The following is a 13,570-nucleotide window of genomic DNA, read 5'->3' on the forward strand; positions in this document are numbered from 1 at the left end:
AAATACATTTAAACTTCTCATGAACAAAATACAATCCATGACAACTTTTCTAATATTTAACCCTTTAAGGTTTTGGGTTATTTTGCATGTCAGTCTTTTTTTTTATCATTGGTGAGCAGTTTTATCTCACACGCTACATAATTGGCTCAGGAGGGTGTAGGGTGACAAAAAATGTGTACCCTGTATGACCTGAACAGTGGTGTGTATGTGTGGCAGGGTAATTGAGAGTCTAACAAAGGTGGTGAAAAAGTTTGCACACATAGGGGGGTAGTTATCAAGCCATCAACTTTTCTGACTTCGCCGGCCCAATACGCCCGCCTAAGCTCGCCTACCTTCGCCGCCGCGGACCTGAAAAAATACGCCTAAGTTATCAAAAAAAGCTGTTAAAAAGCCACGGGGCAATGAGCAGTGGACTGTGAGAGTTATCACTCATCCGATCTCGCTGCTCTTCGGCTGTTTGACAGCTTTCTTGCTAGCCTGTCACTAAGCACTCACACTAAACTACACTGTTCTACCCCCTATACCGGCGCCCCCGGAGCCCCCCGCAACTAAATAAAGTTACTAACCCCTAAACCGCCGCTCCTAGACCCTGCCGCAAGTCTTATAAATGTATTAACCCCTAAACCGCCGCTCCTAGACCCCGCCGCAAGTCTTATAAATGTATTAACCCCTAAACCGCCGCTCCCGGACACCACTGCCACCTACATTATACCTAGTAACCCCTATCCTGCCCCTCCTATATGGTCACCCTCTATAATAAAGTTATTAACCCCTATCCTGCTGATCCCGCACCTCGCCGCAAATAAAAAAATAGTTTAACCCCTAAACCACCGCTCCCTGAACCCGCCGCAACCTATATTAAATTTATTAACCCCTATCCTGCCCCCCACTACACCGCTGCCACTGTAATAAAATTATTAACCCCTAAACCTAAGTTTAACACTAACCCTAACACCCCCCTAACTTAAATATTAATTAAATAAATCTAAATAATATTTATATTATTAACTAAGTTAATCCTATTTAAAACTAAATACTTACCTATAAAATAAACCCTAATATAGCTACAATATAAATAATAATTATATTGTAGCTATCTTAGGATTTATTTTTATTTTACAGGTACCTTTCAATTTATTTTAACTAGGTACAATAGCTATTAAATAGTTATTAACTATTTAATAGCTTACCTAGCTAAACTAAAGAGAAATTTACCTGTAAAATCAAAACTAACCTAAGTTACAATTACACCTAACACTACACTATACTTTAATAAATTATTCCTATTTAAAACTAAATACTTACCTGTAAAATAAACCCTAAGATAGCTACAATATAATTAATAATTACATTGTAGCTATCTTAGGATTTATATTTATTTTACAGGTAACTTTGTATTTATTTTAGCTAGTTAGAATAGTTATTAAATAGTTATTAACTATTTAATAACTACCTAGCTAAAAGAAATACAAAATTACCTGTAAAATAAATCCTAACCTAAGTTACAATTAAACCTAACACTACACTATCATTAAATAAATTAAATAAACTACCTACAAATAACTACAATTAAATACAATTACATAAACTAACTAAAGTACAAAAAATAAAAAAAGCTAAGTTACAAAAAATAAAAAAAAATAACTTACAAACATTTAAAAACATATTACAACAATTTTAAGCTACTTACACCTAATCTAAGCCCCCTAATAAAATAACAAACCCCCCAAAATAAAAAAATGCCCTACCCTATTCTTCATTAAAAAAGTTCAAAGCTCTTTTACCTTACCAGCCCTTAAAAGGGCCTTTTGTGGGGGCATGCCCCAAAGTTCAGCTCTTTTGCCTGTAAAAGAAAAATACAACCCCCCCAACATTAAAACCCACCACCCACATACCCCTAATCTAACCCAAACCCCCCTTAAAATAACCTAACACTAATCCCCTGAAGATCATCCTACCTTTAGTTGTCTTCACTCAGCCGAGCCACCGATGGAACTGAAGAGGACATCCGGACCGGCAGAAGTTATCCTCCAAGGGGCGCTGAAGAAATCTTCCATCCGATGAAGTGATCCTCCAAGTGGCGCTGAAGAAATCTTCCATCCGGGCGAGGTCATCTTACAAGAGGCGCTGAAGAAGTCTTCTATCCGGGCGAGGTCATCTTCGAAGCCGGGTCTTGAATCTTCATCACGCCGACGCGGAACATCCTTCTTTCCCGACGAACTATCGATGAATGAAGGCTCCTTTAAGGGACGTCATCCAAGATGGCGTCCCTTCAATTCCGATTGGCTGATAGGATTCTATCAGCCAATCGGAATTAAGGTAGGAAAAATCTGATTGGCTGATGGAATCAGCCAATCAGATTCAAGTTCAATCCGATTGGCTGATCCAATCAGCCAATCAGATTGAGCTTGCATTCTATTGGCTGATCGGAACAGCCAATAGAATGCGAGCTCAATCTGATTGGCTGATTGGATCAGCCAATCGGATTGAACTTGAATCTGATTGGCTGATTCCATCAGCCAATCAGATTTTTCCTACCTTAATTCCGATTGACTGATAGAATCCTATCAGCCAATCGGAATTGAAGGGACGCCATCTTGGATGACGTCCCTTAAAGGAGCCTTCATTCGTCGGTAGTTCGTCGGGAAAGAAGGATGTTCCGCGTCGGCGGGATGAAGATTCAAGACCCGGCTTCGAAGATGACCTTGCCCGGATAGAAGACTTCTTCAGCGCCTCTTGGAAGATGACCTCGCCCGGATGGAAGATTTCTTCAGCGCCGCTTGGAGGATCACTTCATCGGATGGAAGATTTCTTCAGCGCCCCTTGGAGGATAACTTCTGCCGGTCCGGATGTCCTCTTCAGTTCCATCGGTGGCTCGGCTGAGTGAAGACAACTAAAGGTAGGATGATCTTCAGGGGATTAGTGTTAGGTTATTTTAAGGGGGGTTTGGGTTAGATTAGGGGTATGTGGGTGGTGGGTTTTAATGTTGGGGGGGGGTTGTATTTTTCTTTTACAGGCAAAAGAGCTGAACTTTGGGGCATGCCCCCACAAAAGGCCCTTTTAAGGGCTGGTAAGGTAAAAGAGCTTTGAACTTTTTTAATGTAGAATAGGGTAGGGCATTTTTTTATTTTGGGGGGGTTTGTTATTTTATTAGGGGGCTTAGATTAGGTGTAAGTAGCTTAAAATTGTTGTAATATGTTTTTAAATGTTTGTAAGTTATTTTTTTTATTTTTTGTAACTTAGCTTTTTTTATTTTTTGTACTTTAGTTAGTTTATGTAATTGTATTTAATTGTAGTTATTTGTAGTTAGTTTATTTAATTTATTTAATGATAGTGTAGTGTTAGGTTTAATTGTAACTTAGGTTAGGATTTATTTTACAGGTAATTTTGTATTTCTTTTAGCTAGGTAGTTATTAAATAGTTAATAACTATTTAATAACTATTCTAACTAGCTAAAATAAATACAAAGTTACCTGTAAAATAAATATAAATCCTAAGATAGCTACAATGTAATTATTAATTATATTGTAGCCATATTAGGGTTTATTTTACAGGTAAGTATTTAGTTTTAAATAGGAATAATTTATTAAAGTATAGTGTAGTGTTAGGTGTAATTGTAACTTAGGTTAGTTTTGATTTTACAGGTAAATTTCTCTTTAGTTTAGCTAGGTAAGCTATTAAATAGTTAATAACTATTTAATAGCTATTGTACCTAGTTAAAATAAATTGAAAGTTGCCTGTAAAATAAAAATAAATCGTAAGATAGCTACAATATAATTATTATTTATATTGTAGCTATATTAGGGTTTATTTTAAAGGTAAGTATTTAGTTTTAAATAGGATTCATTAAGTTCATAATAGAAATATGATTTAGATTTATTTAATTAATATTTAAGTTAGGGGGTGTTAGGGTTAGTGTTAGACTTAGGTTTAGGGGTTAATAATTTTATTACAGTGGCGGTGGTGTAGTGGGGGGCAGGATAGGGGTAAATAAATTTATTATAGGTGGCGACGGTGTAGAAGGGGGCAGGATAGGGGTTAATAAATTTATTTTAGGTGGCGACGGTGTAGGGGGGCAGGATAGGGGTTAATAAATTTAATATAGGTTGCGGGGGTCCGGGAGTGGCGGTTTAGGGGTAAACTATTTATTTAGTTGCGGCGAGGTGCAGGATCGGCAGGATAGGGGTTAATAAATTTATTATAGAGGGCGGCGGTATAGGGGGGGCAGGATAGGGGTTACTAGGTATAATGTAGTTGGCGGTGGGCTCCGGGAGCGGCGGTTTAGGGGTTAATATGTATAGAGTAACTTGCGGTGGGCTCCGGGAGCGGCGGTTTAGGGGTTAACATATTTATTATAGTGGCGGTGGGCTCCGGGAGCGGCGGTTTAGGGGGTAATACATTTATTTAGTTGCGGCGGTGTAGGGGGGACAGATTAGAGGTGTTTAGACTCGGGGTACATGTTAGGGTGTTAGGTGCAGACAGCTCCCATAGGAATGAATGGGATGTCTGTCAGCAGCGAACTTGTACTTTCGCTATGGTCAGACTCCCATTGATTCCTATGGGATCCGCCGCCTCCAGGCTGGCGGTTTGAAAACCAGGTACGCTGGGCCGTAAAAGTGCCGGGCGTACCTGCTAGTTTTTTGATAACTAGCAAAAGTAGTGAGATTGTGCCGCACTTGTGTGCGGAACATCTGGAGTGACGTAAGAATCGATCTGTGTCGGACGGAGTCCGGCGGATCGAAGTTTACGTCACAAAATTCTACTTTTGCTGGTCTCTAGCCTTTGATAACTAAGGCAAATCAGCCTCGCCACAAATACGCTGTGGAATTCCATTGTATTTGAGGTTGACGGCTTGATAACTACCCCCCATAATGTATTGAACCCTTCAGTGCTCAAAGGGGGTACTACACATGTGTTTGGAGGTGCATAGACCCCCAAGCACTCCTGGACTAGAGCTGTGAGAAACAGTTTGGGGCTTCTAAAGCTTTATGCTTTATGCTTTTCTTTCGACTGTCTAGATGGTATGTACATTAACATGGTCCTTAAAGCCCAGAACATTGTGTGACATATACTGTATACACATCCAGATGGTGTTACGAGAATAAATACCTAAAGAGTCACCTGGTCATGGATGGGATTTTTAAGGTTTACCAAGTGCATTTTTAGAGAAAGCTGTATAAAAATCAAAGCCTTGATGACTCTGAAATTTGTGAAAACATGGGCTTAGTTTATCAATAGTAACAGCTTTTTATTTTGTAGACTGTGCTACATAATTATAGAAACTATTATTATTATAATTATTATTATTTTTTTTTTTAAATAGCAGTTTTATTGTTCTTGTTTGTGGACAAAATACTGTTTTTAATTGTAATATTAGAATGTTTAGTGCATTTTAATAGCTTTTTTAAATACAGCAAAATTTGAAGAATACTTGACCAGTAGGTGGCAGAATGCACTTGCAAATATATATATATATTCATTGGAGTCTCTAAAGTATTTACTACTCAGGTACCGGTAAAATAGCAGAGTTAATCAGCCTGGTATGTAAAATAGATTAGCTCACAGTCACTCCTGGCCAAAATACAGCAAATGGAGGATTCAACACATGTAATGTAAATGTTATACTTGAAGTCTAATCCCCCAGCATGTGGTGGGATAGAATCCCCTTGTATAGGGGCCCTGGTTCAAAAAGTTCACAAGTGAAAGTTACATTAGCCATGTGTGGCTCTCTGCCTCTGAACTTGCTGATGCAGGCTCTCATGAGATTGTCAAAACTGCCTCCTCAGTTTCATAACGAGAGCCCTTTATCTGAATAAGAAAAGTTTAATTTTGACCTCTATGTCCCTTCAAAAGCAGTCAAACCAAGGCCCTTCTATGTACGAGCTATAGACAAAAACACCACTAATGTAAGCAGTTACATCAGTTGGTTGATCTGGAACCCAGTTGCCAAAAAAGGCACAACCTTGTTCTTTTAAATTGACATTAAATACTATGAGATGGTAATATAAAATGATAAATGATACTGTGTCTGATGGCACTTTTCTGAGTGGTCACTATGAAGTGTGTATCCCGCGGCTGGACTTATGCGCACTGTATGCTTCACCTCACTCACCCTACAGGCGGTTTGGTTCGGGTGATGCCGGTCTGGGCCACTTCATTTCTGATAGAGGAGGAGGCATCCCGATCACAGGAGAGGGCTGAATATATTAAAAAGGGAGATATGCTCTGGGCTAGTACATAGAAGGCTCAAATTAAGCTCCACAAAAAACTAAGTTGTGTTCTGTTGCACTTTGTTTCTTCTCCCTATTTCCTACTTAAGCATCATAATATTAGATAATAGCACTGGGCTCAGCTACTTTGCATGACTGTTCTAATTAACTGGACACTAATGATGAAGTGCTTATTTGTATGTTGTATGTTTTTTTGTTTTTTTAATATATATATATATTGGTAATCCCCTTCCTATGTAAAAGCAAGGGATATGCGGTCTGCAGGGACATATAGTAATATAGACATGTTTGCCACTATCTATCATAAGGATGCCTAGTTATACATACCCGAAAGGGGATTGACATTGTGGTCTGCGGCCGGGACCACAAAGGAGAATTGTATTTCAATATCGGCACTACACCTTAATACCTGCTCCTAGCAATAGTCTATCTCCACTGTTTCTCCCATACTTAAATTCCCGCATTTATCGCTCAAATAATCAGATGTCTCACTCGATATCATATTTTAATATCTAACTCTTACCATATAGAAAAGAGTAGACTCCCTCAAGATTGTGCATATTTTAAACAACTCCCTTTCTATCGCAAATCAGACACATGAGCTAAGGAGGTTAGACTTCTTAATACATAATCAGTCTCTAATTAAGTATAAGTCTAAGGGGATAGCTAGTCTCAGTAAGCCCTATCTTTAACATAACCCTCAGATGTCACATAAAGGTTGCTTAAGTTATGTTGCTTTTCACAATGCATAGTATTACATGTTACAAAAAAGTCTGTTCTAGGCCATTGCATCTTCATCATTTGAATGCACGTATATTATTGGATTTAGCTTTCTATTTATAGATGCAAAGTTTAAATGTTTGTTCTTTGTTTATTTGCTTTTTGACTTATGTTTTTTTCATCTTTGTTTACACCATAACCCCCTGGACTTGCTCTCGTACAACCTTACAGGTCCAAGAGTGACCTAATATTCTGTAATAAGGGGGATAAGAAAGGAAAAAAAAAGAGGACTACAACTTCTTTAGAGTATATAATTATTTGATTTATTGTTTATCATTTGAAAAGTGCGTATGTATACTGTTTATTTCTTCTTTGTCCTCAATAAAAATTAAATATAAAAAAAAAAATGAAAATGATAAAAAATATATATAAAAAATCTGTATTATACTTTCATTATTTATTTTGCCCCCTTTTCCTGTAATTCCATTATAAAATTGTGATTTTTTTTAGTTCCTGTTAGTGCAGAACAGTGTTATATTCCACACAGCCACTGGCTGCACACTCTGGTGACCTATTTATAACTATCCCTAACTGACCACAGCCCAGAAGGTAACCTAAGTTACAACATGGCAGCCCCCATTGTTTTATAGACACTAAAAAATTACACTTATTTGGCATGTTATTCTCAGACTAATCTTTTCTTTGACTGCATCATTCTATCTAGCATTTATTTAGGGTCAGATTACAAGTTGAGCGGTATTTAATGTTCTTGCTCATTCGTTAAATCCGCTAGAAGAAAGGTTTCTGCACACATCGGGTTAAAGCCGAACTTTGAATATCGCAATTTCATTAACGTATCCCCCCATAGAAGTCAATGGAGCAAAAAAAGTGAAGAAAAAAAAACACCCTACTCGCACATAAATCCGACTGCATATTTTCAAGTGCACTAACCCAACATGAAAATATGAATATTTCACATTCCAATGTTCTTCACATAGAAGAATATGTTATATTTATTCATAAATACTTGTGTGCGTATGTATATATACTGTGTGTATATATATATATATATATATATATATATATATATTGTGACAGAAAGCAAGGCCTGGTTATAAATGGAAGATATTTAAGACCAAGCATTGTACATGCTATTTCTCCTTTCAGTTAAAACCCCAGGGAGAAAGAGTGTGTATTTGATTATCCCAGACAGCTGTGAAGCTGTCCAGCAGCTAATCACAGGTGTGGCTAATTAGAAGTTGTGAGGGTTTAAATAGCAGCCTCACTTAGGCCTAGAGAGAGAGATATACAGCTACAGAAGCTGGTGTGTGTGTTTGTTACACTGTGTAAAAGACTTTTGTTCCTGTGAACTGTAAAAGGACATTATTTTTACAAAGCACTTGTGAATGCTGTGAAGTGCTTGGACACATTTAAAAGTACTTAACTTTGCTGCAGAGGAAGGATTTCCCTCTTTTGAAAATGAACTGCCTGTTTGTTATTGCTGTGAAAAATAAAGCCTTTTAAACTACAGTGGATTGTCCTGTGCTGCATTTGTGCCCTAGAAGACCGTGGTTAAAAGTGTTTCCTGTTACACTTGGTGGAGAATGCGGGCAACCACGTTGTAAGTCTGTGGGCATAATAATCTGCAAGCAACATGGAGGAAGTCATTAAAGCTTTGATCCATTCTAATGCTATACAGCAAGAGACTAACAGAAAAGCTGCTGAAAATAGTGCAGCACTGCAACAGTTGGTCTTGGCCCAGTCAGAGAGTGCTATGCTGCTGGCTAAATCACAGAAGGAGAACACTGAATTGTTGATACAACAGATGGCTGCTGTGCAAGCTGAGACATTCAGGAAGACCCAGGAGGAGCAGCAAAGTGCTACACAGACTCTGCAACGAGAGGTTCAAGCCATATCAGAAAGACTGAACTCTGAATATGTTGGTGGCAGCCAAGGTTCCAGAGTAATAAGGGCTAGTCATTATCTTCAAAAAATGACAGTAGCTGATGATGTTGAGGCGTATCTTTTGGCATTTGAACGCACAGCAGAAAGAGAAAAATGGCCGACAGTTGAGTGGGCGAGTATACTTGCGCCATTTCTTAGTGGTAAACCTCAGAAGGCCTACTTTGATTTAGAGCCAGCACAAGCCAGTGACTATGAGAAATTGAAAGCAGAAATCCTTGCACGCCTGGGGGTGACTTCGGCAGTCCGTGCACAAAGATTCCATTCCTGGATGTTTTCATCTCAGAATGCTGCAAGATCCCAGATGTTCGACCTTATACATCTTGCCAGGAAGTGGCTGCAACCAGAGGTTAATTCGGCTACCAAAATAGTGGAACTACTGGTGATGGACCGGTTTCAGCGTGGATTACCTACTTCCCTGCGGCGGTGGGTTAATCAAGGTGATCCTCAAACAGCGGATCAGTTGATTGTATTGGTCGAAAGATTTATAGCTTCAGGAGAAGTTTTGCAACAATCTTCAATGGATCAGCCCCACAATCCCAAGTCCCAGAGCTCTACAAGAACTGGTAAGACTGTTCAGGGGATAAAGAGGATAAGAGAGCAGCAGGTGTATAGGCAAAACACCAGAGACATTTCCCCAGGAATTAAGGAAACATTTAAATATAACCAACCTGTAAGATGTTTTAAATGTAATGAGGTTGGGCATATTGCTAGAGACTGTGATAAAGATGAATTTACGGACTGGAATGTTGCACATTCACTATTGTCTAATAGCAACAGCTCTGTTAATAATGATTCCCATTGGTGTACTGTGACGGTTAATGGTAAAGTGTCTAGGGCTTTGCTTGATTCAGGAAGTATGGTCACACTAGTGGCTAAATCTTTAGTACCAGATGCAATATTAGATTATGGGAAAAAAATGGGAATTATCTGTGTTCATGGAGATAAATGGGAATATCCTACAGCTGAGGTGGAGATTGAGACTCAGTGTGGTAAATTAAAATATTGTATTGGTGTAGTACCAAATTTAGCCCATGAGGTGGTGATAGGGAGAAATTTTCCAAGATTTCTGGAGTTATGGGAATCTCCAGAAATATGTCAAACTTCTGATATTTATGTATTTCCTTTCTCTGAAACTGATTCTGAAGGGGGTTCCATTGAAAAGGAGAAAAATAAGATTAATTGCCCTATGCCTGTATTAGTAGGTGATCAACCTTCTCAGAGTAATGAAGTACCAAGTACTAGCTCAGAAAATATTGATGATTTGATAGATCTGGTTGGTGGCCCTGGTAATTTTAAAAAAGCCCAATGGGAGGATGCAACATTGGTAGAGGCAAGAAATAATATCAGGGTTATAAATGATGTTAATTACAAAGTAAGTCAGCCAGGGAGAAGGAAACCTGAGCAAATATATCATATAAATCTGTTAAAACCTTGGAAAGATAGGGAAGTTTTAGTTACCTTAAAACCTACAGAACTTCCTGTCACTGAACCAGAGGTAAATATATCGGAAACCCTATCTGTACATCAGAAGCGAGAGGTCAAGGATTTTATTAGAATGAACAAAGAGGTATTTTCTGTGGTCCCGGGAAAAACTAATGTTATTAAGCATGACATAACAGAACCAGGGAAGAAGGTCTGCCTTAAACCCTATAGGGTCCCTGAGGCTCGTAGAAAGGCTATTAAACTGGAGGTAGAAAAAATGTTAAAGCTTGGGGTAATTGAGGAATCACAAAGTGAGTGGAACAGTCCAATCGTGCTTGTTCCAAAGCCGGATGGTTCATTAAGGTTCTGTAATGACTTTCGTAACCTTAATTGTGTTTCCAAATTTGACACCTACCCAATGAATAGGGTGAATGAGTTGATAGAAAGGCTAGGAAAAGCACGTTATCTCACTACAATTGATTTAGCGAAAGGGTATTGGCAGGTGCCTCTCACTAGTCAAGCAAAGGAAAAGACAGCTTTTTCAACCCCAGAGGGCTTATTTCAGTATACGGTGTTGCCATTTGGTTTACATGGGGCCCCGGCAACATTCCAGAGGATGATGGATAGAATTCTGAAACCCCATGTTCGTTATGTGGTAGCATATTTAGATGATGTTATAATTTATAGTACAGATTGGGAATCCCATCTTCCAAAAGTTCAAGCAGTACTTGATGCAATACGGTCCGCTGGGTTAACTGCCAATCCTGCAAAATGTACCGTTGGTTTACAGGAAGCTAAGTACTTGGGTTATACTATTGGTAGAGGATTAGTTAAACCTCAGACAACAAAAGTAGAGGCCATACAGAACTGGCCACAGCCTCTAACTAAAAAACAAGTAAGAGCATTTATTGGGATAACTAGTTATTATAGAAGGTTTATCCCGAATTTCGCTACAATTGCGGCACCCTTGACAGATCTCACAAAAGCAAGGGCCCCAATTATGATAAAATGGTCCCCAGAAGCAGAACAAGCTTTTAAGCATTTGAAAGATGCCCTTTGTGCCCATCCAGTTTTGGTAACCCCCAATTTCGATAAAGATTTTATTGTACAGGCAGATGCCTCTGATGTTGGTTTAGGAGCAGTTCTCTCGCAGGAGTGTCAGGGAGAAGAGCATCCTGTCCTTTTCCTAAGCAGAAAACTTATTTCACAGGAAAAGAACTATTCTATAGTGGAGAAAGAATGCCTTGCCATTAAGTGGGCTTTAGAGACCCTTAGGTACTATCTGTTGGGAAGAAAATTTAAATTAATAGCAGATCATGCTCCTCTCACATGGATGAGTCAGAATAAGGAAACAAATTCAAGGGTTACTATGTGGTTTCTTAGCTTGCAACCCTTCAATTTTACTGTTGAGCACAGGGCCGGTCTTTTGCAGGGCGATGCTGATGGTTTGTCTCGGGTACATTCATTGATGTCCATGGTCGCTCAACCCACTGGGTGTGAGCTGGGGGGGAGGATATGTGACAGAAAGCAAGGCCTGGTTATAAATGGAAGATATTTAAGACCAAGCATTGTACATGCTATTTCTCCTTTCAGTTAAAACCCCAGGGAGAAAGAGTGTGTATTTGATTATCCCAGACAGCTGTGAAGCTGTCCAGCAGCTAATCACAGGTGTGGCTAATTAGAAGTTGTGAGGGTTTAAATAGCAGCCTCACTTAGGCCTAGAGAGAGAGATATACAGCTACAGAAGCTGGTGTGTGTGTTTGTTACACTGTGTAAAAGACTTTTGTTCCTGTGAACTGTAAAAGGTCATTATTTTTACAAAGCACTTGTGAATGCTGTGAAGTGCTTGGACACATTTAAAAGTACTTAACTTTGCTGCAGAGGAAGGATTTCCCTCTTTTGAAAATGAACTGCCTGTTTGTTATTGCTGTGAAAAATAAAGCCTTTTAAACTACAGTGGATTGCCCTGTGCTGCATTTGTGCCCTAGAAGACCGTGGTTAAAAGTGTTTCCTGTTACAATATATATATATATATATATATATATACTGTATATATATATAATCATACATACAATAATATACAATATATATCTACACCTATATATATATATATATATATATATATACATGTTTATACATAGGTATAGATATACTGTATACAGATATATTTATAGGAATATTTGTTTAAAAATACGTAAAACATATCCTGCTATGTGCAGAACATTGGGATGTGAAATGTTTACAGTAAATACACAGTATAACACTTTTTTAAATATGAATATTTCATAAATGTGATTTTTCATGTTTTCATCTACTTAACTGAAAAGGCTCCAATGCCTCTTATGTATGTGTATATGTGTGTATATATGTATTTATGTGTTTATATGTGTACATATGTTTGTAAGTACATATGTAAATACATGCATACATCTGTACACACACACACATATGTATCTTTATGTTAAAGCCCTTTGCCTTTTTTCTAACACCTGAGATCTCATATCTTTGAGCCCTTATAACTTTACTGTGCAATTTAAAAACATTTTTTTTATTAGATAGTGTTATAATGAGTGTAACTGTACTTTTTGATGTATTTCGTGACACTTTTATGTTTTTTGAAACAGTTAACCATACAGGGAGTGCAGAATTATTAGGCAAATTAGTATTTTGACCACATCATCCTCTTTATGCATGTTGTCTTACTCCAAGCTGTATAGGCTCGAAAGCCTACTACCAATTAAGCATATTAGGTGATGTGCATCTCTGTAATGAGAAGGGGTGTGGTCTAATGGCATCAACACCCTATATCAGGTGTGCATAATTATTAGGCAACTTCCTTTCCTTTGGCAAAATGGGTCAAAAGAAGGACTTGACAGGCTCAGAAAAGTCAAAAATAGTGAGATATCTTGCAGAGGGATGCAGCACTCTTAAAATTGCAAAGCTTCTGAAGCGTGATCATCGAACAATCAAGTGTTTCATTCAAAATAGTCAACAGGGTCGCAAGAAGCGTGTGGAAAAACCAAGGCGCAAAATAACTGCCCATGAACTGAGAAAAGTCAAGCATGCAGCTGCTAAGATGCCACTTGCCACCAGTTTGGCCATATTTCAGAGCTGCAACATCACTGGAGTGCCCAAAAGCACAAGGTGTGCAATACTCAGAGACATGGCCAAGGTAAGAAAGGCTGAAAGACGACCACCACTGAACAAGACACACAAGCTGAAACGTCAAGACT

General features: G+C 38.4%; 1 protein-coding gene across 1 annotated transcript in view; it reads left to right on the forward strand.

Moving 5' to 3' along the window:
* The window catches only part of ADAM23 (ADAM metallopeptidase domain 23), a 292,223-nt gene that overhangs the window by 166,348 nt on the left and 112,305 nt on the right, over positions 1–13,570 (forward strand). The window lies entirely within an intron of this gene.

The sequence above is a fragment of the Bombina bombina genome, chromosome 1 (genome assembly GCF_027579735.1).
Source record: "Bombina bombina isolate aBomBom1 chromosome 1, aBomBom1.pri, whole genome shotgun sequence".
In the NCBI taxonomy this organism is placed as follows: domain Eukaryota; kingdom Metazoa; phylum Chordata; class Amphibia; order Anura; family Bombinatoridae; genus Bombina; species Bombina bombina.